This window comes from Arachis ipaensis, chromosome B6 (genome assembly GCF_059453495.1).
Source record: "Arachis ipaensis isolate K30076 ecotype BB chromosome B6, ASM5945349v1, whole genome shotgun sequence".
NCBI lineage: Eukaryota > Viridiplantae > Streptophyta > Magnoliopsida > Fabales > Fabaceae > Arachis > Arachis ipaensis.
Genome location: NC_142441.1, coordinates 66,821,341 through 66,839,265, shown reverse-complemented (window position 1 = coordinate 66,839,265; position 17,925 = coordinate 66,821,341). Strand labels below are relative to the sequence as shown.

At 46.4% G+C, this 17,925-nt stretch overlaps 34 non-coding genes and 21 pseudogenes across 34 annotated transcripts; all 55 read right to left on the bottom strand.

Annotated features, from left to right (window-relative positions):
- Positions 1 to 158: 158 nt before the first annotated feature.
- Positions 159 to 277, bottom strand: LOC148560363 (5S ribosomal RNA). Its single transcript, XR_015888859.1, has one exon. It is a non-coding gene; the product is annotated as a 5S ribosomal RNA (ribosomal RNA).
- Positions 278 to 462: 185 nt separating this feature from the next.
- Positions 463 to 579, bottom strand: LOC148560362 (5S ribosomal RNA; annotated as a pseudogene).
- Positions 580 to 780: 201 nt separating this feature from the next.
- LOC148560361 (5S ribosomal RNA) lies at positions 781 to 899 on the bottom strand. Its single transcript, XR_015890003.1, has one exon. It is a non-coding gene; the product is annotated as a 5S ribosomal RNA (ribosomal RNA).
- Positions 900 to 1,093: 194 nt separating this feature from the next.
- LOC148560360 (5S ribosomal RNA) lies at positions 1,094 to 1,212 on the bottom strand. The gene has a single exon (XR_015890635.1). It is a non-coding gene; the product is annotated as a 5S ribosomal RNA (ribosomal RNA).
- Positions 1,213 to 1,415: 203 nt separating this feature from the next.
- On the bottom strand, positions 1,416 to 1,534 carry LOC148560359 (5S ribosomal RNA). The gene has a single exon (XR_015889803.1). It is a non-coding gene; the product is annotated as a 5S ribosomal RNA (ribosomal RNA).
- A 199-nt stretch (positions 1,535 to 1,733) lies between these two features.
- LOC148560358 (5S ribosomal RNA) lies at positions 1,734 to 1,852 on the bottom strand (annotated as a pseudogene).
- Positions 1,853 to 2,044: 192 nt separating this feature from the next.
- On the bottom strand, positions 2,045 to 2,163 carry LOC148560357 (5S ribosomal RNA). The gene has a single exon (XR_015891738.1). It is a non-coding gene; the product is annotated as a 5S ribosomal RNA (ribosomal RNA).
- Positions 2,164 to 2,349: 186 nt separating this feature from the next.
- Positions 2,350 to 2,468, bottom strand: LOC148560356 (5S ribosomal RNA). Its single transcript, XR_015888512.1, has one exon. It is a non-coding gene; the product is annotated as a 5S ribosomal RNA (ribosomal RNA).
- A 189-nt stretch (positions 2,469 to 2,657) lies between these two features.
- Positions 2,658 to 2,776, bottom strand: LOC148560355 (5S ribosomal RNA). Its single transcript, XR_015891438.1, has one exon. It is a non-coding gene; the product is annotated as a 5S ribosomal RNA (ribosomal RNA).
- A 182-nt stretch (positions 2,777 to 2,958) lies between these two features.
- LOC148560354 (5S ribosomal RNA) lies at positions 2,959 to 3,077 on the bottom strand. The gene has a single exon (XR_015890816.1). It is a non-coding gene; the product is annotated as a 5S ribosomal RNA (ribosomal RNA).
- A 189-nt stretch (positions 3,078 to 3,266) lies between these two features.
- Positions 3,267 to 3,381, bottom strand: LOC148560353 (5S ribosomal RNA). The gene has a single exon (XR_015891746.1). It is a non-coding gene; the product is annotated as a 5S ribosomal RNA (ribosomal RNA).
- Positions 3,382 to 3,568: 187 nt separating this feature from the next.
- On the bottom strand, positions 3,569 to 3,687 carry LOC148560352 (5S ribosomal RNA). Its single transcript, XR_015890205.1, has one exon. It is a non-coding gene; the product is annotated as a 5S ribosomal RNA (ribosomal RNA).
- Positions 3,688 to 3,880: 193 nt separating this feature from the next.
- LOC148560351 (5S ribosomal RNA) lies at positions 3,881 to 3,999 on the bottom strand. The gene has a single exon (XR_015889174.1). It is a non-coding gene; the product is annotated as a 5S ribosomal RNA (ribosomal RNA).
- A 189-nt stretch (positions 4,000 to 4,188) lies between these two features.
- LOC148560350 (5S ribosomal RNA) lies at positions 4,189 to 4,355 on the bottom strand (annotated as a pseudogene).
- A 209-nt stretch (positions 4,356 to 4,564) lies between these two features.
- Positions 4,565 to 4,684, bottom strand: LOC148560349 (5S ribosomal RNA; annotated as a pseudogene).
- A 190-nt stretch (positions 4,685 to 4,874) lies between these two features.
- Positions 4,875 to 5,041, bottom strand: LOC148560348 (5S ribosomal RNA; annotated as a pseudogene).
- Positions 5,042 to 5,251: 210 nt separating this feature from the next.
- Positions 5,252 to 5,370, bottom strand: LOC148560347 (5S ribosomal RNA; annotated as a pseudogene).
- Positions 5,371 to 5,552: 182 nt separating this feature from the next.
- Positions 5,553 to 5,671, bottom strand: LOC148560346 (5S ribosomal RNA). Its single transcript, XR_015890910.1, has one exon. It is a non-coding gene; the product is annotated as a 5S ribosomal RNA (ribosomal RNA).
- Positions 5,672 to 5,880: 209 nt separating this feature from the next.
- Positions 5,881 to 5,999, bottom strand: LOC148560345 (5S ribosomal RNA). Its single transcript, XR_015891567.1, has one exon. It is a non-coding gene; the product is annotated as a 5S ribosomal RNA (ribosomal RNA).
- Positions 6,000 to 6,480: 481 nt separating this feature from the next.
- Positions 6,481 to 6,599, bottom strand: LOC148560344 (5S ribosomal RNA). The gene has a single exon (XR_015890416.1). It is a non-coding gene; the product is annotated as a 5S ribosomal RNA (ribosomal RNA).
- Positions 6,600 to 6,793: 194 nt separating this feature from the next.
- On the bottom strand, positions 6,794 to 6,912 carry LOC148560343 (5S ribosomal RNA). Its single transcript, XR_015890981.1, has one exon. It is a non-coding gene; the product is annotated as a 5S ribosomal RNA (ribosomal RNA).
- Positions 6,913 to 7,107: 195 nt separating this feature from the next.
- On the bottom strand, positions 7,108 to 7,226 carry LOC148560342 (5S ribosomal RNA). The gene has a single exon (XR_015890565.1). It is a non-coding gene; the product is annotated as a 5S ribosomal RNA (ribosomal RNA).
- Positions 7,227 to 7,401: 175 nt separating this feature from the next.
- LOC148560341 (5S ribosomal RNA) lies at positions 7,402 to 7,520 on the bottom strand (annotated as a pseudogene).
- A 187-nt stretch (positions 7,521 to 7,707) lies between these two features.
- Positions 7,708 to 7,874, bottom strand: LOC148560340 (5S ribosomal RNA; annotated as a pseudogene).
- Positions 7,875 to 8,064: 190 nt separating this feature from the next.
- Positions 8,065 to 8,183, bottom strand: LOC148560339 (5S ribosomal RNA). Its single transcript, XR_015888511.1, has one exon. It is a non-coding gene; the product is annotated as a 5S ribosomal RNA (ribosomal RNA).
- Positions 8,184 to 8,375: 192 nt separating this feature from the next.
- LOC148560338 (5S ribosomal RNA) lies at positions 8,376 to 8,494 on the bottom strand. Its single transcript, XR_015890415.1, has one exon. It is a non-coding gene; the product is annotated as a 5S ribosomal RNA (ribosomal RNA).
- A 193-nt stretch (positions 8,495 to 8,687) lies between these two features.
- On the bottom strand, positions 8,688 to 8,806 carry LOC148560337 (5S ribosomal RNA). The gene has a single exon (XR_015890980.1). It is a non-coding gene; the product is annotated as a 5S ribosomal RNA (ribosomal RNA).
- A 195-nt stretch (positions 8,807 to 9,001) lies between these two features.
- On the bottom strand, positions 9,002 to 9,120 carry LOC148560336 (5S ribosomal RNA). Its single transcript, XR_015890155.1, has one exon. It is a non-coding gene; the product is annotated as a 5S ribosomal RNA (ribosomal RNA).
- A 185-nt stretch (positions 9,121 to 9,305) lies between these two features.
- On the bottom strand, positions 9,306 to 9,424 carry LOC148560335 (5S ribosomal RNA; annotated as a pseudogene).
- Positions 9,425 to 9,610: 186 nt separating this feature from the next.
- Positions 9,611 to 9,777, bottom strand: LOC148560334 (5S ribosomal RNA; annotated as a pseudogene).
- Positions 9,778 to 9,968: 191 nt separating this feature from the next.
- Positions 9,969 to 10,087, bottom strand: LOC148560333 (5S ribosomal RNA). Its single transcript, XR_015888524.1, has one exon. It is a non-coding gene; the product is annotated as a 5S ribosomal RNA (ribosomal RNA).
- A 233-nt stretch (positions 10,088 to 10,320) lies between these two features.
- LOC148560332 (5S ribosomal RNA) lies at positions 10,321 to 10,439 on the bottom strand. Its single transcript, XR_015891443.1, has one exon. It is a non-coding gene; the product is annotated as a 5S ribosomal RNA (ribosomal RNA).
- A 191-nt stretch (positions 10,440 to 10,630) lies between these two features.
- On the bottom strand, positions 10,631 to 10,749 carry LOC148560331 (5S ribosomal RNA). The gene has a single exon (XR_015890154.1). It is a non-coding gene; the product is annotated as a 5S ribosomal RNA (ribosomal RNA).
- A 184-nt stretch (positions 10,750 to 10,933) lies between these two features.
- Positions 10,934 to 11,052, bottom strand: LOC148560330 (5S ribosomal RNA; annotated as a pseudogene).
- A 186-nt stretch (positions 11,053 to 11,238) lies between these two features.
- LOC148560329 (5S ribosomal RNA) lies at positions 11,239 to 11,405 on the bottom strand (annotated as a pseudogene).
- A 190-nt stretch (positions 11,406 to 11,595) lies between these two features.
- LOC148560328 (5S ribosomal RNA) lies at positions 11,596 to 11,714 on the bottom strand. Its single transcript, XR_015890285.1, has one exon. It is a non-coding gene; the product is annotated as a 5S ribosomal RNA (ribosomal RNA).
- A 197-nt stretch (positions 11,715 to 11,911) lies between these two features.
- On the bottom strand, positions 11,912 to 12,030 carry LOC148560327 (5S ribosomal RNA). The gene has a single exon (XR_015890414.1). It is a non-coding gene; the product is annotated as a 5S ribosomal RNA (ribosomal RNA).
- Positions 12,031 to 12,226: 196 nt separating this feature from the next.
- LOC148560326 (5S ribosomal RNA) lies at positions 12,227 to 12,345 on the bottom strand (annotated as a pseudogene).
- Positions 12,346 to 12,537: 192 nt separating this feature from the next.
- On the bottom strand, positions 12,538 to 12,656 carry LOC148560325 (5S ribosomal RNA). The gene has a single exon (XR_015891254.1). It is a non-coding gene; the product is annotated as a 5S ribosomal RNA (ribosomal RNA).
- Positions 12,657 to 12,837: 181 nt separating this feature from the next.
- LOC148560324 (5S ribosomal RNA) lies at positions 12,838 to 12,956 on the bottom strand (annotated as a pseudogene).
- A 186-nt stretch (positions 12,957 to 13,142) lies between these two features.
- LOC148560323 (5S ribosomal RNA) lies at positions 13,143 to 13,309 on the bottom strand (annotated as a pseudogene).
- A 191-nt stretch (positions 13,310 to 13,500) lies between these two features.
- On the bottom strand, positions 13,501 to 13,619 carry LOC148560322 (5S ribosomal RNA). The gene has a single exon (XR_015888510.1). It is a non-coding gene; the product is annotated as a 5S ribosomal RNA (ribosomal RNA).
- A 207-nt stretch (positions 13,620 to 13,826) lies between these two features.
- On the bottom strand, positions 13,827 to 13,945 carry LOC148560321 (5S ribosomal RNA). The gene has a single exon (XR_015890413.1). It is a non-coding gene; the product is annotated as a 5S ribosomal RNA (ribosomal RNA).
- Positions 13,946 to 14,139: 194 nt separating this feature from the next.
- Positions 14,140 to 14,258, bottom strand: LOC148560320 (5S ribosomal RNA; annotated as a pseudogene).
- Positions 14,259 to 14,455: 197 nt separating this feature from the next.
- Positions 14,456 to 14,574, bottom strand: LOC148560319 (5S ribosomal RNA). Its single transcript, XR_015890250.1, has one exon. It is a non-coding gene; the product is annotated as a 5S ribosomal RNA (ribosomal RNA).
- Positions 14,575 to 14,757: 183 nt separating this feature from the next.
- Positions 14,758 to 14,876, bottom strand: LOC148560318 (5S ribosomal RNA; annotated as a pseudogene).
- Positions 14,877 to 15,062: 186 nt separating this feature from the next.
- Positions 15,063 to 15,229, bottom strand: LOC148560317 (5S ribosomal RNA; annotated as a pseudogene).
- Positions 15,230 to 15,420: 191 nt separating this feature from the next.
- On the bottom strand, positions 15,421 to 15,539 carry LOC148560316 (5S ribosomal RNA). Its single transcript, XR_015888523.1, has one exon. It is a non-coding gene; the product is annotated as a 5S ribosomal RNA (ribosomal RNA).
- A 192-nt stretch (positions 15,540 to 15,731) lies between these two features.
- Positions 15,732 to 15,850, bottom strand: LOC148560315 (5S ribosomal RNA). Its single transcript, XR_015889850.1, has one exon. It is a non-coding gene; the product is annotated as a 5S ribosomal RNA (ribosomal RNA).
- A 196-nt stretch (positions 15,851 to 16,046) lies between these two features.
- On the bottom strand, positions 16,047 to 16,165 carry LOC148560314 (5S ribosomal RNA; annotated as a pseudogene).
- A 193-nt stretch (positions 16,166 to 16,358) lies between these two features.
- On the bottom strand, positions 16,359 to 16,477 carry LOC148560313 (5S ribosomal RNA). Its single transcript, XR_015890698.1, has one exon. It is a non-coding gene; the product is annotated as a 5S ribosomal RNA (ribosomal RNA).
- A 182-nt stretch (positions 16,478 to 16,659) lies between these two features.
- On the bottom strand, positions 16,660 to 16,778 carry LOC148560312 (5S ribosomal RNA; annotated as a pseudogene).
- Positions 16,779 to 16,964: 186 nt separating this feature from the next.
- Positions 16,965 to 17,131, bottom strand: LOC148560311 (5S ribosomal RNA; annotated as a pseudogene).
- Positions 17,132 to 17,322: 191 nt separating this feature from the next.
- LOC148560310 (5S ribosomal RNA) lies at positions 17,323 to 17,441 on the bottom strand. The gene has a single exon (XR_015888522.1). It is a non-coding gene; the product is annotated as a 5S ribosomal RNA (ribosomal RNA).
- A 194-nt stretch (positions 17,442 to 17,635) lies between these two features.
- LOC148560309 (5S ribosomal RNA) lies at positions 17,636 to 17,754 on the bottom strand. The gene has a single exon (XR_015889849.1). It is a non-coding gene; the product is annotated as a 5S ribosomal RNA (ribosomal RNA).
- Between the last annotated feature and the right edge of the window lie 171 nt (positions 17,755 to 17,925).

The following is a 17,925-nucleotide window of genomic DNA, read 5'->3' as shown; positions in this document are numbered from 1 at the left end:
CTCGCGACGTAGGGTAAGTCGAGCTGCGAATCCCTGCGGGGCCCATGCGAGCTTGCCTAAAATCAGGTCATTGTGACTCGCTTTAGCTAAACTATTCAAGATAGCGCCGTTTAAAGAACGAGGGTAAGCACGACGTAAAAAAAAAAAAAAAAAAAGAAGAAGTGCAACACGAGAACTTCTCAGGAGGTTACCCATCCTAGTACTACTCTCGCCCAAGCACGCTTAACTGCGGAGTTCTGATGGGATCCGGTGCATTAGTGCTGGTATGATCGCACCTATTAAAATATGCGCACATAATTATCATATGCATGTCTCGCGACGTAGGGTAAGTCGAGCTGCGAATCCCTGCGGGGCCCGTGGGAGCTTGCCTAAAATCAGGTCATTGAGACTCGCTTTAGCTAAACTATGCAAGATAGCGCCGTTTAAAGAACGAGGGTAAGCACGACGTAAAAAAAAAAAAAAGAGGTGCAACACGAGGACTTCCAGGAGGTCACCCATCCTAGTACTACTCTCGCCCAAGCACGCTTAACTGCGGAGTTCTGATGGGATCAGTGCATTAGTGCTGGTATGATCGCACCTATTAAAATGTGCGCACATAATTATCATATGCATGTCTCGCGACGTAGGGTAAGTCGAGTTGTGAATCCCTGCGGGGCCCGTGGGAGCTTGCCTAAAATCAGGTCATTGAGACTCGCTTTAGATAAACTATGCAAGATAGCGCCGTTTAAAGAACGAGGGTAAGCACGACGTAAAAAAAAAAAAAAAAAAAAAAAAAAAAAAGAGGTGCAACACGAGGACTTCCTAGGAGGTCACCCATCCTAGTACTACTCTCGCCCAAGCACGCTTAACTGCGGAGTTCTGATGGGATCCGGTGCATTTGTGCTGGTATGATCGCACCTATTAAAATATGCGCACATAATTATCATATGCATGTCTCGTGACGTAGGGTAAGTCGAGATGCGAATCCCTGCGGGGCCCGTGCGAGCTTGCCTAAGATCAGGTCATTGAGTCTCGCTTTAGGTAAACTATGCAAGATAGCGCCGTTTAAAGAACGAGGGAAAGCACGACGTTAAAAAAAAAAAAAAAAAAAAAAGAGGTGCAACACGAGGACTTCCCAGGAGGTCACCCATCCTAGTACTACTCTCGCCCAAGGACGCTTAACTGCGGAGTTCTTATGGGATCCGGTGCATTAGTGCTGGTATGATCGCACCTATTATAATATGCGCACATAATTATCATATGCATGTCTCGTGACGTAGGGTAAGTCGAGCTGCGAATCCCTACAGGACCCGTGCGAGCTTGCCTAAAATCAGGTCATTGAGACTCGCTTTAGCTAAACTATTCAAGATAGTGCCGTTTAAAGAACGAGGGTAAGCATGACGTAAAAAAAAAAAAAGAAACAAAAAAAAAGAAAAGAGGTGCAACACGAGGACTTCCCAGGAGGTCACCCATCCTAGTACTACTCTCGCCCAAGCACGCTTAACTGCGGAGTTCTGATGGGATCTGGTGCATTAGTGCTGGTATGATCGCACCTATTAAAATATGCGCACATAATTATCATATGCATGTCTCGCGACGTAGGGTAAGTCGAGCTGCGAATCCCTGTGGGGCCCGTGCGAGCTTGCCTAAAATCAGGTCATTGAGACTCGCTTTAGATAAACTATGCAAGATAGCGCCGTTTAAAGAACGAGGGTAAGCACGACGTAAAAAAAAAAAAAAAAAAAAAAAAAAAAGAGTTGCAACACGAGGACTTCCTAGGAGGTCACCCATCCTAGTACTACTCTCGCCCAAGCACGCTTAACTGCGGAGTTCTGATGGGATCCGGTGCATTTGTGCTGGTATGATCTCACCTATTAAAATATGCGCACATAATTATCATATGCATGTCTCGTGACGTAGGGTAAGTCGAGCTGCGAATCCCTGCGGGGCCCGTGCGAGCTTCCCTAAGATCAGGTCATTGAGTCTCGCTTTAGCTAAACTATGCAAGATAGCGCCGTTTAAAGAACGAGGGTAAGCACGACGTAAAAAAAAAAAAAAAAAAAAAGAGGTGCAACACGAGGACTTCCCAGGAGGTCACCCATCCTAGTACTACTCTCGCCCAAGGACGCCTAACAGCGGAGTTCTGATGGGATCCGGTGCATTAGTGCTGGTATGATCGCACCTATTATAATATGCGCACATAATTATCATATGCATGTCTCGTGACGTAGGGTAAGTCGAGCTGCGAATCCCTACAGGGCCCGTGCGAGCTTGCCTAAAATCAGGTCTTTGAGACTCGCTTTAGCTAAACTATTCAAGATAGCGCCGTTTAAAGAACGAGTGTAAGCACGACGTACAAAAAAAAAAAAAGAGGTGCAACACGAGGACTTCCCAGGAGGTCACCCATCCTAGTACTACTCTCGCCCAAGCACGCTTAACTGCGGAGTTCTGATGGGATCCGGTGCATTAGTGCTGGTATGATCGCACCTATTAAAATATGCGCACATAATTATCATATGCATGTCTCGCGACGTAGGGTAAGTCGAGCTGCGAATCCCTGCGGGGCCCGTGCGAGCTTGCCTAAAATCAGCTCATTGAGACTCGCTTTAGATAAACTATGCAAGATAGCGCCGTTTAAAGAACGAGGGTAAGCACGACGTAAAAAAAAAAAAAAAAAAGAGGTGCAACACGAGGACTTCCTAGGAGGTCACCAATCCTAGTACTACTCTCGCCCAAGCACGCTTAACTGCGGAGTTCTGATGGGATCCGGTGCATTTGTGCTGGTATGATCGCACCTATTAAAATATGCGCACATAATTATCATATGCATGTCTCGTGACGTAGGGTAAGTCGAGCTGCGAATCCCTGCGGGGCCCGTGCGAGCTTGCCTAAGATTAGGTCATTGAGTCTCGCTTTAGCTAAACTATGCAAGATAGCGCCGTTTAAAGAACGAGGGTAAGAACGACGTAAAAAAAAAAAGAGGTGCAACACGAGGACTTCCCAGGAAGTCACCCATCCTAGTACTACTCTCGCCCAAGGACGCTTAACTGCGGAGTTCTGATGGGATCCGGTGCATTAGTGCTGGTATGATCGCACCTATTATAATATGCGCACATAATTATCATATGCATGTCTCGTGACGTAGGGTAAGTCGAGCTGCGAATCCCTACAGGGCCCATGCGAGCTTGCCTAAAATCAGGTCATTGAGACTCGCTTTACCTAAACTATTCAAGATAGCGCCGTTAAAAGAACGAGGGTAAGCACGACGTAAAAAAAAAAAAAAAAAAAAGGTGCAACACGAGGACTTCCCAGGAGGTCACCCATCCTAGTACTACTCTCGCCCAAGCACGCTTAACTGCGGAGTTCTGGATCCGGTGCATTAGTGCTGGTATGATCGCACCTATTAAAATATGCGCACATAATTATCATATGCATGTCTCGCGTCGTAGGGTAAGTCGAGCTGCGAATCCCTGCGGGGCCCGTGCGAGCTTGCCTAAAATCATGTCATTGAGACTCGCTTTAGCTAAACTATTCAAGATAGCGCCGTTTAAAGAACGAGGGTAAGCACGACGTAAAAAAAAAAAAAAAAGAGGTGCAACACGAGGACTTCCCAGGAGGTCACCCATCCTAGTACTACTCTCGCCCAAGCACGCTTAACTGCGGAGTTCTGATGGGATCCGGTGCATTAGTGTTGGTATGATCACACCTATTAAAATATGCGCACATAATTATCATATGCATGTCTCGCGACGTAGGGTAAGTCGAGCTGCGAATCCCTGTGGGGCCCGTGCGAGCTTGCCTAAAATCAGGTCATTGAGACTCGCTTTAGCTAAACTATTCAAGATAGCTCCGTTTAAAGAACGAGGGTAAGCACGACGTAAAAAAAAAAAAAAAAAAAGAAGAGGTGCAACACGAGGACTTCCCAGGAGGTCACCCATCCTAGTACTACTCTCGCCCAAGCACGCTTGACTGCGGAGTTCTGATGGGATCCGGTGCATTAGTGCTGGTATGATCGCACCTATTATAATATGCGCACATAATTATCATATGCATGTCTCGCGACGTAGGGTAAGTCGAGCTGCGAATACCTGCGGGACCTGTGGGAGCTTGCCTAAAATCAGGTCATTGAAACTCGCTTTAGCTAAACTATGCAAGATAGCGCCGTTTAAAGAACGAGGGTAAGCACGACGTAAAAAAAAAAAAAAAAAAGAGGTGCAATACGAGGACTTCCCAGGAGGTCACCCATCCTAGTACTACTCTGGCCCAAGGACGCTTAACTGCGGAGGTCACCCATCCTAGTACTACTCTGGCCCAAGGACGCTTAACTGCGGAGTTCTGATGGGATCCGGTGCATTAGTGCTGGTATGATCGCACCTATTAAAATATGCGCACATAATTATCATATGCATGTCTCGCGACGTAGGGTAAGTCGAGCTGCGAATCCCTGCGGGGCCCGTGCGAGCTTGTCTAAAATCAGGTCATTGAGACTCGCTTTAGCTAAACTATTCAAGATAGCGCCGTTTAAAGAACGAGGGTAAGCACGACGTAAAAAAAAAAAAAAAAAAAAAAAAAAAAAAAAAAAAAAAGTTTGCAACACGAGGACTTCCCAGGAGGTATCCCATCCTAGTACTACTCTCGCCCAAGCACGCTTAACTGCGGAGTTCTGATTGGAATCCGGTGCATTAGTGCTGGTATGATCGCACCTATTATAATATGCGCACATAATTATCATATGCATGTCTCGTGACGTAGGGTAAGTCGAGCTGCGAATCCCTGCGGGGCCCGTGCGAGCTTGTCTAAAATCAGGTCATTGAGACTCGCTTTAGCTAAACTATTCAAGATAGCGCCGTTTAAAGAACGAGGGTAAGCACGACGTAAAAAAAAAAAAAAAAAAAGAGGTGCAACACGAGGACTTCCCAGGAGGTCACCCATCCTAGTACTACTCTGGCCCAAGGACGCTTAACTGCGGAGGTCACCCATCCTAGTACTACTCTGGCCCAAGGACGCTTAACTGCGGAGTTCTGATGGGATCCGGTGCATTAGTGCTGGTATGATCGCACCTATTAAAATATGCGCACATAATTATCATATGCATGTCTCGCGACGTAGGGTAAGTCGAGCTGCGAATCCCTGCGGGGCCCATGCGAGCTTGCCTAAGATCAGGTCATTGAGACTCGCTTTAGCTAAACTATGCGAGATAGCGCCGTTTAAAGAACGAGGGTAAGCACGACGTAAAAAAAAAAAAAAAAAAAAAAAAAAAAAAAAAAAAAAAAGTTTGCAACACGAGGACTTCCCAGGAGGTATCCCATCCTAGTACTACTCTCGCCCAAGCACGCTTAACTGCGGAGTTCTGATGGGATTCAGTGCATTAGTGCTGGTATGATCGCACCTATTAAAATATGCGCACATAATTATCATATGCATGTCTCGCGACGTAGGTTTAGTCGAGCTGCGAATCCCTGCGGGGCCCGTGCGAGCTTGCCAAAGATCTGGTCATTGAGACTCGCTTTAGCTAAACTATTCAAGATAGCTCCGTTTAAAGAACGAGGGTAACCACGACGTAAAAAAAAAAAAAGGTGCAACACGAGGACTTCCCAGGAGGTCACCCATCCTAGTACTACTCTCGCCCAAGCACGCTTAACTGCAGAGTTCTGATGGGATCCGGTGCATTAGTGATGGTATGATTGCACCTATTATAATATGCGCACATAATTATCATATGCATGTCTTGCGACGTAGGGTAAGTCGAGCTGCGAATCCCTGCAGGGCCCGTGCGAGCTTGCCTAAAATCAGGTCATTGAGACTCGCTTTAGCAAAACTATTCAAGATAGCGCCGTTTAAAGAACGAGGGTAAGCACGACGTAAAAAAAAAAAAAAAAAAAAAAAAAAAAAAAAAAAAAGAAGGTGCAACAAGAGGACTTCCCAGGAGGTCACCCATCCTAGTACTACTCTCGCCCAAGCACGCTTAACTGCAGAGTTCTGATGGGATCCGATGCATTAGTGCTGGTATGATCGCACCTATTAAAATATGCGCACATAATTATCATATGCATGTCTCGCGACGTAGGTTTAGTCGAGCTGCGAATCCCTGCGGGGCCCGTGCGAGCTTGCCAAAGATCTGGTCATTGAGACTCGCTTTAGCTAAAGTATGCTAGATAGCGCCGTTTAAAGAACGAGGGTAAGCACGACGTAAAAAAAAAAAAAAAAAAGAGGTGCAACACGAGGACGCACGCTTAACTGCGGAGTTCTGATGGGATCCGGTGCATTAGTGCTGGTATGATCGCACCTATTAAAATATGCGCACATAATTATCATATGCATGTCTCGCGACGTAGGGTAAGTCGAGCTGCGAATCCCTGCGGGGCCCGTGCGAGCTTGCCTAAAATCAGGTCATTGAGACTCGCTTTAGCTAAACTATTCAAGATAGCTCCGTTTAAAGAACGAGGGTAACCACGACGTAAAAAAAAAAAAAAAAAAAAAAAAAAAAAAAAAAAAAAAAAAGAGGTGCAACACAAGGACTTCCCAGGAGGTCACCCATCCTAGTACTACTCTCGCCCAAGCACGCTTAACTGCGGAGTTCTGATGGGATCCGGTGCATTAGTGTTGGTATGATCGCACCTATTAAAATATGCGCACATAATTATCATATGCATGTCTCGCGACGTAGGGTAAGTCGAGCTGCGAATCCCTGCGGGGCCCGTGCGAGCTTGCCTAAAATCAGGTCATTGAGACTCGCTTTAGCTAAACTATTCAAGATAGCTCCGTTTAAAGAACGAGGGTAAGCACGACGTAAAAAAAAAAAAAAAAAAAAGAAGAGGTGCAACACGAGGACTTCCCAGGAGGTCACCCATCCTAGTAATACTCTCGCCCAAGCACGCTTAACTGCGGAGTTCTGATGGAATCCGGTGCATTAGTGCTGGTATGATCGCACCTATTATAATATGCGCACATAATTATCATATGCATGTCTCGCGACGTAGGGTAAGTCGAGCTGCGAATACCTGCGGGACCTGTGGGAGCTTGCCTAAAATCAGGTCATTGAAACTCGCTTTAGCTAAACTATGCAAGATAGCGCCGTTTAAAGAACGAGGGTAAGCACGACGTAAAAAAAAAAAAAAAAAAAAAAAAGAGGTGCAATACGAAGACTTCCCAGGAGGTCACCCATCCTAGTACTACTCTCGCCCATGCACGCTTAACTGCGGAGTTCTGATGGGATCCAGTGCATTAGTGCTGGTATGATCGCACCTATTAAAATGTGCGCACATAATTATCATATGCATGTCTCGCGACGTAGTGTAAGTCGAGTTGTGAATCCCTGCGGGGCCCGTGGGAGCTTGCCTAAAATCAGGTCATTGAGACTCGCTTTAGCTAAACTATGCAAGATTTAAAGAACGAGGGTAAGCACGACGTAAAAAAAAAAAAGAAGTGCAACACGAGGACTTCCCGGGAGGTCACTCATCCTAGTACTACTCTGGCCCAAGGACGCTTAACTGCGGAGTTCTGATGGGATCCGGTTCATTAGTGCTGGTATGATCGCACCTATTAAAATATGCGCACATAATTATCATATGCATGTCTCGTGACGTAGGGTAAGTCGAGCTGCGAATCCCTGCGGGGCCCGTGCGAGCTTGTCTAAAATCAGGTCATTGAGACTCGCTTTAGCTAAACTATTCAAGATAGCGCCGTTTAAAGAACGAGGGTAAGCACGACGTAAAAAAAAAAAAAAAAGAGGTGCAACACGAGGACTTCCCAGGAGGTCACCCATCCTAGTACTACTCTGGCCCAAGGACGCTTAACTGCGGAGGTCACCCATCCTAGTACTACTCTGGCCCAAGGACGCTTAACTGCGGAGTTCTGATGGGATCCGGTGCATTAGTGCTGGTATGATCGCACCTATTAAAATATGCGCACATAATTATCATATGCATGTCTCGCGACGTAGGGTAAGTCGAGCTGCGAATCCCTGAGGGGCCCGTGCTAGCTTGCCAAAGATCTGGTCATTGAGACTCGCTTTAGCTAAAGTATGCTAGATAGCGCCGTTTAAAGAACGAGGGTAAGCACGACGTAAAAAAAAAAAAAAAAAAAGAGGTGCAACACGAGGACTTCCCAGGAGGTCACCCATCCTAGTACTACTCTCGCCCAAGCACGCTTAACTGCGGAGTTCTGATGGGATCCGGTGCATTAGTGCTGGTATGATCGCACCTATTAAAATATGCGCACATAATTGTCATATGCATGTCTCGCGACGTAGGGTAAGTCGAGCTGCGAATCCCTGCGGGGCCCGTGCGAGCTTGCCTAAAATCAGGTCATTGAGACTCGCTTTAGCTAAACTATTCAAGATAGCTCCGTTTAAAGAACGAGGGTAACCACGACGTAAAAAAAAAAAAAAAAAAAAAGAGGTGCAACACAAGGACTTCCCAGGAGGTCACCCATCCTAGTACTACTCTCGCCCAAGCACGCTTAACTGCGGAGTTCTGATGGGATCCGGTGCATTAGTGTTGGTATGATCGCACCTATTAAAATATGCGCACATAATTATCATATGCATGTCTCGCGACGTAGGGTAAGTCGAGCTGCGAATCCCTGCGGGGCCCGTGCGAGCTTGCCTAAAATCAGGTCATTGAGACTCGCTTTAGCTAAACTATTCAAGATAGCTCCGTTTAAAGAACGAGGGTAAGCACGACGTAAAAAAAAAAAAAAAAAAAGAAGAGGTGCAACACGAGGACTTCCCAGGAGGTCACCCATCCTAGTAATACTCTCGCCCAAGCACGCTTAACTGCGGAGTTCTGATGGAATCCGGTGCATTAGTGCTGGTATGATCGCACCTATTATAATATGCGCACATAATTATCATATGCATGTCTCGCGACGTAGGGTAAGTCGAGCTGCGAATACCTGCGGGACCTGTGGGAGCTTGCCTAAAATCAGGTCATTGAAACTCGCTTTAGCTAAACTATGCAAGATAGCGCCGTTTAAAGAACGAGGGTAAGCACGACGTAAAAAAAAAAAAAAAAAAAAAAAAGAGGTGCAATACGAAGACTTCCCAGGAGGTCACCCATCCTAGTACTACTCTCGCCCAAGCACGCTTAACTGCGGAGTTCTGATGGGATCCAGTGCATTAGTGCTGGTATGATCGCACCTATTAAAATGTGCGCACATAATTATCATATGCATGTCTCGCGACGTAGTGTAAGTCGAGTTGTGAATCCCTGCGGGGCCCGTGGGAGCTTGCCTAAAATCAGGTCATTGAGACTCGCTTTAGCTAAACTATGCAAGATTTAAAGAACGAGGGTAAGCACGACGTAAAAAAAAAAAAAAAAAAAAAAGAAGTGCAACACGAGGACTTCCCAGGAGGTCACCCATCCTAGTACTACTCTGGCCCAAGGACGCTTAACTGCGGAGTTCTGATGGGATCCGGTTCATTAGTGCTGGTATGATCGCACCTATTAAAATATGCGCACATAATTATCATATGCATGTCTCGTGACGTAGGGTAAGTCGAGCTGCGAATCCCTGCGGGGCCCGTGCGAGCTTGTCTAAAATCAGGTCATTGAGACTCGCTTTAGCTAAACTATTCAAGATAGCGCCGTTTAAAGAACGAGGGTAAGCACGACGTAAAAAAAAAAAAAAAGAGGTGCAACACGAGGACTTCCCAGGAGGTCACCCATCCTAGTACTACTCTGGCCCAAGGACGCTTAACTGCGGAGGTCACCCATCCTAGTACTACTCTGGCCCAAGGACGCTTAACTGCGGAGTTCTGATGGGATCCGGTGCATTAGTGCTGGTATGATCGCACCTATTAAAATATGCGCACATAATTATCATATGCATGTCTCGCGACGTAGGGTAAGTCGAGCTGCGAATCCCTGAGGGGCCCGTGCGAGCTTGCCAAAGATCTGGTCATTGAGACTCGCTTTAGCTAAAGTATGCTAGATAGCGCCGTTTAAAGAACGAGGGTAAGCACGACGTAAAAAAAAAAAAAAAAAAAAGAGGTGCAACACGAGGACTTCCCAGGAGGTCACCCATCCTAGTACTACTCACGCCCAAGCACGCTTAACTGCGGAGTTCTGATGGGATCCGGTGCATTAGTGCTGGTATGATCGCACCTATTAAAATATGCGCACATAATTATCATATGCATGTCTCGCGACGTAGGGTAAGTCGAGCTGCGAATCCCTGCGGGGCCCGTGCGAGCTTGCCTAAAATGAGGTCATTGAGACTCGCTTTAGCTAAACTATTCAAGATAGCTCCGTTTAAAGAACGAGGGTAACCACGACGTAAAAAAAAAAAAAAAAAAAAAAAAAAAAAAAAAAAAAAAAAAAAAAAAAAAAAAAAAAAAAAGAGGTGCAACACGAGGACTTCCCAGGAGGTCACCCATCCTAGTAATACTCTCGCCCAAGCACGCTTAACTGCGGAGTTCTGATGGAATCCGGTGCATTAGTGCTGGTATGATCGCACCAATTATAATATGCGCACATAATTATCATATGCATGTCTCGCGACGTAGGGTAAGTCGAGCTGCGAATACCTGCGGGACCTGTGGGAGCTTGCCTAAAATCAGGTCATTGAAACTCGCTTTAGCTAAACTATGCAAGATAGCGCCGTTTAAAGAACGAGGGTAAGCACGACGTAAAAAAAAAAAAAAAAAAAAGAGGTGCAATACGAAGACTTCCCAGGAGGTCACCCATCCTAGTACTACTCTCGCCCAAGCACGCTTAACTGCGGAGTTCTGATGGGATCCAGTGCATTAGTGCTGGTATGATCGCACCTATTAAAATGTGCGCACATAATTATCATATGCATGTCTCGCGACGTAGTGTAAGTCGAGTTGTGAATCCCTGCGGGGCCCGTGGGAGCTTGCCTAAAATCAGGTCATTGAGACTCGCTTTAGCTAAACTATGCAAGATTTAAAGAACGAGGGTAACCACGACGTAAAAAAAAAAAAAAAAAAAAAGAAGTGCAACACGAGGACTTCCCAGGAGGTCACCCATCCTAGTACTACTCTGGCCCAAGGACGCTTAACTGCGGAGTTCTGATGGGATCCGGTTCATTAGTGCTGGTATGATCGCACCTATTAAAATATGCGCACATAATTATCATATGCATGTCTCGTGACGTAGGGTAAGTCGAGCTGCGAATCCCTGCGGGGCCCGTGCGAGCTTGTCTAAAATCAGGTCATTGAGACTCGCTTTAGCTAAACTATTCAAGATAGCGCCGTTTAAAGAACGAGGGTAAGCACGACGTAAAAAAAAAAAAAAAGAGGTGCAACACGAGGACTTCCCAGGAGGTCACCCATCCTAGTACTACTCTGGCCCAAGGACGCTTAACTGCGGAGGTCACCCATCCTAGTACTACTCTGGCCCAAGGACGCTTAACTGCGGAGTTCTGATGGGATCCGGTGCATTAGTGCTGGTATGATCGCACCTATTAAAATATGCGCACATAATTATCATATGCATGTCTCGCGACGTAGGGTAAGTCGAGCTGCGAATCCCTGAGGGGCCCGTGCGAGCTTGCCAAAGATCTGGTCATTGAAACTCGCTTTAGCTAAAGTATGCTAGATAGCGCCGTTTAAAGAACGAGGGTAAGCACGACGTAAAAAAAAAAAAAAAAAAAGAGGTGCAACACGAGGACTTCCCAGGAGGTCACCCATCCTAGTACTACTCTCGCCCAAGCACGCTTAACTGCGGAGTTCTGATCGGATCCGGTGCATTAGTGCTGGTATGATCGCACCTATTAAAATATGCGCACATAATTATCATATGCATGTCTCACGACGTAGGGTAAGTCGAGCTGCGAATCCCTGCGGGGCCCGTGCGAGCTTGCCTAAAATCAGGTCATTGAGACTCGCTTTAGCTAAACTATTCAAGATAGCTCCGTTTAAAGAACGAGGGTAACCACGACGTAAAAAAAAAAAAAAAAAAAAAAAAAAGAGGTGCAACACAAGGACTTCCCAGGAGGTCACCCATCCTAGTACTACTCTCGCCCAAGCACGCTTAACTGCGGAGTTCTGATGGGATCCGGTGCATTAGTGTTGGTATGATCGCACCTATTAAAATATGCGCACATAATTATCATATGCATGTCTCGCGACGTAGGGTAAGTCGAGCTGCGAATCCCTGCGGGGCCCGTGCGAGCTTGCCTAAAATCAGGTCATTGAGACTCGCTTTAGCTAAACTATTCAAGATAGCTCCGTTTAAAGAACGAGGGTAAGCACGACGTAAAAAAAAAAAAAAAAAAAAAAGAAGAGGTGCAACACGAGGACTTCCCAGGAGGTCACCCATCCTAGTAATACTCTCGCCCAAGCACGCTTAACTGCGGAGTTCTGATGGAATGCGGTGCATTAGTGCTGGTATGATCGCACCTATTATAATATGCGCACATAATTATCATATGCATGTCTCGCGACGTAGGGTAAGTCGAGCTGCGAATACCTGCGGGACCTGTGGGAGCTTGCCTAAAATCAGGTCATTGAAACTCGCTTTAGCTAAACTATGCAAGATAGCGCCGTTTAAAGAACGAGGGTAAGCACGACGTAAAAAAAAAAAAAAAAAAAAAGAGGTGCAATACGAAGACTTCCCAGGAGGTCACCCATCCTAGTACTACTCTCGCCCAAGCACGCTTAACTGCGGAGTTCTGATGGGATCAAGTGCATTAGTGCTGGTATGATCGCACCTATTAAAATGTGCGCACATAATTATCATATGCATGTCTCGCGACGTAGTGTAAGTCGAGTTGTGAATCCCTGCGGGGCCCGTGGGAGCTTGCCTAAAATCAGGTCATTGAGACTCGCTTTAGCTAAACTATGCAAGATTTAAAGAACGAGGGTAAGCACGACGTAAAAAAAAAAAAAAAAAAGAAGTGCAACACGAGGACTTCCCGGGAGGTCACCCATCCTAGTACTACTCTGGCCCAAGGACGCTTAACTGCGGAGTTCTGATGGGATCCGGTTCATTAGTGCTGGTATGATCGCACCTATTAAAATATGCGCACATAATTATCATATGCATGTCTCGTGACGTAGGGTAAGTCGAGCTGCGAATCCCTGCGGGGCCCGTGCGAGCTTGTCTAAAATCAGGTCATTGAGACTCGCTTTAGCTAAACTATTCAAGATAGCGCCGTTTAAAGAACGAGGGTAAGCACGACGTAAAAAAAAAAAAAAAGAGGTGCAACACGAGGACTTCCCAGGAGGTCACCCATCCTAGTACTACTCTGGCCCAAGGACGCTTAACTGCGGAGGTCACCCATCCTAGTACTACTCTGGCCCAAGGACGCTTAACTGCGGAGTTCTGATGGGATCCAGTGCATTAGTGCTGGTATGATCGCACCTATTAAAATATGCGCACATAATTATCATATGCATGTCTCGCGACGTAGGGTAAGTCGAGCTGCGAATCCCTGAGGGGCCCGTGCGAGCTTGCCAAAGATCTGGTCATTGAGACTCGCTTTAGCTAAAGTATGCTAGATAGCGCCGTTTAAAGAACGAGGGTAAGCACGACGTAAAAAAAAAAAAAAAAAAAAGAGGTGCAACACGAGGACTTCCCAGGAGGTCACCCATCCTAGTACTACTCTCGCCCAAGCACGCTTAACTGCGGAGTTCTGATGGGATCCGGTGCATTAGTGCTGGTATGATCGCACCTATTAAAATATGCGCACATAATTATCATATGCATGTCTCGCGACGTAGGGTAAGTCGAGCTGCGAATCCCTGCGGGGCCCGTGCGAGCTTGCCTAAAATCAGGTCATTGAGACTCGCTTTAGCTAAACTATTCAAGATAGCTCCGTTTAAAGAACGAGGGTAACCACGACGTAAAAAAAAAAAAAAAAAAAAAAAAAAAAAAAAAAAAGAGGTGCAACACAAGGACTTCCCAGGAGGTCACCCATCCTAGTACTACTCTCGCCCAAGCACGCTTAACTGCGGAGTTCTGATGGGATCCGGTGCATTAGTGTTGGTATGATCGCACCTATTAAAATATGCGCACATAATTATCATATGCATGTCTCGCGACGTAGGGTAAGTCGAGCTGCGAATCCCTGCGGGGCCCGTGCGAGCTTGCCTAAAATCAGGTCATTGAGACTCGCTTTAGCTAAACTATTCAAGATAGCTCCGTTTAAAGAACGAGGGTAAGCACGACGTAAAAAAAAAAAAAAAAAAAAGAAGAGGTGCAACACGAGGACTTCCCAGGAGGTCACCCATCCTAGTAATACTCTCGCCCAAGCACGCTTAACTGCGGAGTTCTGATGGAATGCGGTGCATTAGTGCTGGTATGATCGCACCTATTATAATATGCGCACATAATTATCATATGCATGTCTCGCGACGTAGGGTAAGTCGAGCTGCGAATACCTGCGGGACCTGTGGGAGCTTGCCTAAAATCAGGTCATTGAAACTCGCTTTAGCTAAACTATGCAAGATAGCGCCGTTTAAAGAACGAGGGTAAGCACGACGTAAAAAAAAAAAAAAAAAAAAAAAAAAGAGGTGCAATACGAAGACTTCCCAGGAGGTCACCCATCCAAGTACTACTCTCGCCCAAGCACGCTTAACTGCGGAGTTCTGATGGGATCCAGTGCATTAGTGCTGGTATGATCGCACCTATTAAAATGTGCGCACATAATTATCATATGCATGTCTCGCGACGTAGTGTAAGTCGAGTTGTGAATCCCTGCGGGGCCCGTGGGAGCTTGCCTAAAATCAGGTCATTGAGACTCGCTTTAGCTAAACTATGCAAGATTTAAAGAACGAGGGTAAGCACGACGTAAAAAAAAAAAAAAAAAAAAGAAGTGCAACACGAGGACTTCCCAGGAGGTCACCCATCCTAGTACTACTCTGGCCCAAGGACGCTTAACTGCGGAGTTCTGATGGGATCCGGTTCATTAGTGCTGGTATGATCGCACCTATTAAAATATGCGCACATAATTATCATATGCATGTCTCGTGACGTAGGGTAAGTCGAGCTGCGAATCCCTGCGGGGCCCGTGCGAGCTTGTCTAAAATCAGGTCATTGAGACTCGCTTTAGCTAAACTATTCAAGATAGCGCCGTTTAAAGAACGAGGGTAAGCACGACGTAAAAAAAAAAAAAAAGAGGTGCAACACGAGGACTTCCCAGGAGGTCACCCATCCTAGTACTACTCTGGCCCAAGGACGCTTAACTGCGGAGGTCACCCATCCTAGTACTACTCTGGCCCAAGGACGCTTAACTGCGGAGTTCTGATGGGATCCGGTGCATTAGTGCTGGTATGATCGCACCTATTAAAATATGCGCACATAATTATCATATGCATGTCTCGCGACGTAGGGTAAGTCGAGCTGCGAATCCCTGAGGGGCCCGTGCGAGCTTGCCAAAGATCTGGTCATTGAGACTCGCTTTAGCTAAAGTATGCTAGATAGCGCCGTTTAAAGAACGAGGGTAAGCACGACGTAAAAAAAAAAAAAAAAAAAAGAGGTGCAACACGAGGACTTCCCAGGAGGTCACCCATCCTAGTACTACTCACGCCCAAGCACGCTTAACTGCGGAGTTCTGATGGGATCCGGTGCATTAGTGCTGGTATGATCGCACCTATTATAATATGCGCACATAATTATCATATGCATGTCTTGCGACGTAGGGTAAGTCGAGCTGCGAATCCCTACAGGGCCCGTGCGAGCTTGCCTAAAATCAGGTCATTGAGACTCGCTTTAGCAAAACTATTCAAGATAGCGCCGTTTAAAGAACGAGGGTAAGCACGACGTAAAAAAAAAAAAAAAAAAAAAGAGGTGCAACACGAGGACTTCCCAGGAGGTCACCCATCCTAGTACTACTCTCGCCCAAGCACGCTTAACTGCGGAGTTCTGATGGGATCCGGTTCATTAGTGCTGGTATGATCGCACCTATTAAAATATGCGCACATAATTATCATATGCATGTCTCGCGACGTAGGGTAAGTCGAGCTGCGAATCCCTGCGGGGCCCGTGCGAGCTTGCCTAAAATCAGGTCATTGAGACTCGCTTTAGCTAAACTATTCAAGATAGCTCCGTTTAAAGAACGAGGGTAAGCACGACGTAAAAAAAAAAAAAAAAAAAAAAGAAGAGGTGCAACACGAGGACTTCCCAGGAGGTCACCCATCCTAGTAATACTCTCGCCCAAGCACGCTTAACTGCGGAGTTCTGATGGAATGCGGTGCATTAGTGCTGGTATGATCGCACCTATTATAATATGCGCACATAATTATCATATGCATGTCTCGCGACGTAGGGTAAGTCGAGCTGCGAATACCTGCGGGACCTGTGGGAGCTTGCCTAAAATCAGGTCATTGAAACTCGCTTTAGCTAAACTATGCAAGATAGCGCCGTTTAAAGAACGAGGGTAAGCACGACGTAAAAAAAAAAAAAAAAAAAAAAGAGGTGCAATACAAAGACTTCCCAGGAGGTCACCCATCCAAGTACTACTCTCGCCCAAGCACGCTTAACTGCGGAGTTCTGATGGGATCCAGTGCATTAGTGCTGGTATGATCGCACCTATTAAAATGTGCGCACATAATTATCATATGCATGTCTCGCGACGTAGTGTAAGTCGAGTTGTGAATCCCTGCGGGGCCCGTGGGAGCTTGCCTAAAATCAGGTCATTGAGACTCGCTTTAGCTAAACTATGCAAGATTTAAAGAACGAGGGTAAGCACGACGTAAAAAAAAAAAAAAAAAAAGAAGTGCAACACGAGGACTTCCCAGGAGGTCACCCATCCTAGTACTACTCTGGCCCAAGGACGCTTAACTGCGGAGTTCTGATGGGATCCGGTTCATTAGTGCTGGTATGATCGCACCTATTAAAATATGCGCACATAATTATCATATGCATGTCCCGTGACGTAGGGTAAGTCGAGCTGCGAATCCCTGCGGGGCCCGTGCGAGCTTGTCTAAAATCAGGTCATTGAGACTCGCTTTAGCTAAACTATTCAAGATAGCGCCGTTTAAAGAACGAGGGTAAGCACGACGTAAAAAAAAAAAAAAAGAGGTGCAACACGAGGACTTCCCAGGAGGTCACCCATCCTAGTACTACTCTGGCCCAAGGACGCTTAACTGCGGAGGTCACCCATCCTAGCACTACTCTGGCCCAAGGACGCTTAACTGCGGAGTTCTGATGGGATCCGGTGCATTAGTGCTGGTATGATCGCACCTATTAAAATATGCGCACATAATTATCATATGCATGTCTCGCGACGTAGGGTAAGTCGAGCTGCGAATCCCTGAGGGGCCCGTGCGAGCTTGCCAAAGATCTGGTCATTGAGACTCGCTTTAGCTAAAGTATGCTAGATAGCGCCGTTTAAAGAACGAGGGTAAGCACGACGTAAAAAAAAAAAAAAAAAAAAGAGGTGCAACACGAGGACTTCCCAGGAGGTCACCCATCCTAGTACTACTCACGCCCAAGCACGCTTAACTGCGGAGTTCTGATGGGATCCGGTGCATTAGTGCTGGTATGATCGCACCTATTATAATATGCGCACATAATTATCATATGCATGTCTTGCGACGTAGGGTAAGTCGAGCTGCGAATCCCTACAGGGCCCGTGCGAGCTTGCCTAAAATCAGGTCATTGAGACTCGCTTTAGCAAAACTATTCAAGATAGCGCCGTTTAAAGAACGAGGGTAAGCACGACGTAAAAAAAAAAAAAAAAAAAAAAAGAGGTGCAACACGAGGACTTCCCAGGAGGTCACCCATCCTAGTACTACTCTCGCCCAAGCACGCTTAACTGCGGAGTTCTGATGGGATCCGGTTCATTAGTGCTGGTATGATCGCACCTATTAAAATATGCGCACATAATTATCATATGCATGTCTCGCGACGTAGGGTAAGTCGAGCTGCGAATCCCTGCGGGGCCCGTGCGAGCTTGCCTAAAATCAGGTCATTGAGACTCGCTTTAGCTAAACTATTCAAGATAGCTCCGTTTAAAGAACGAGGGTAACCACGACGT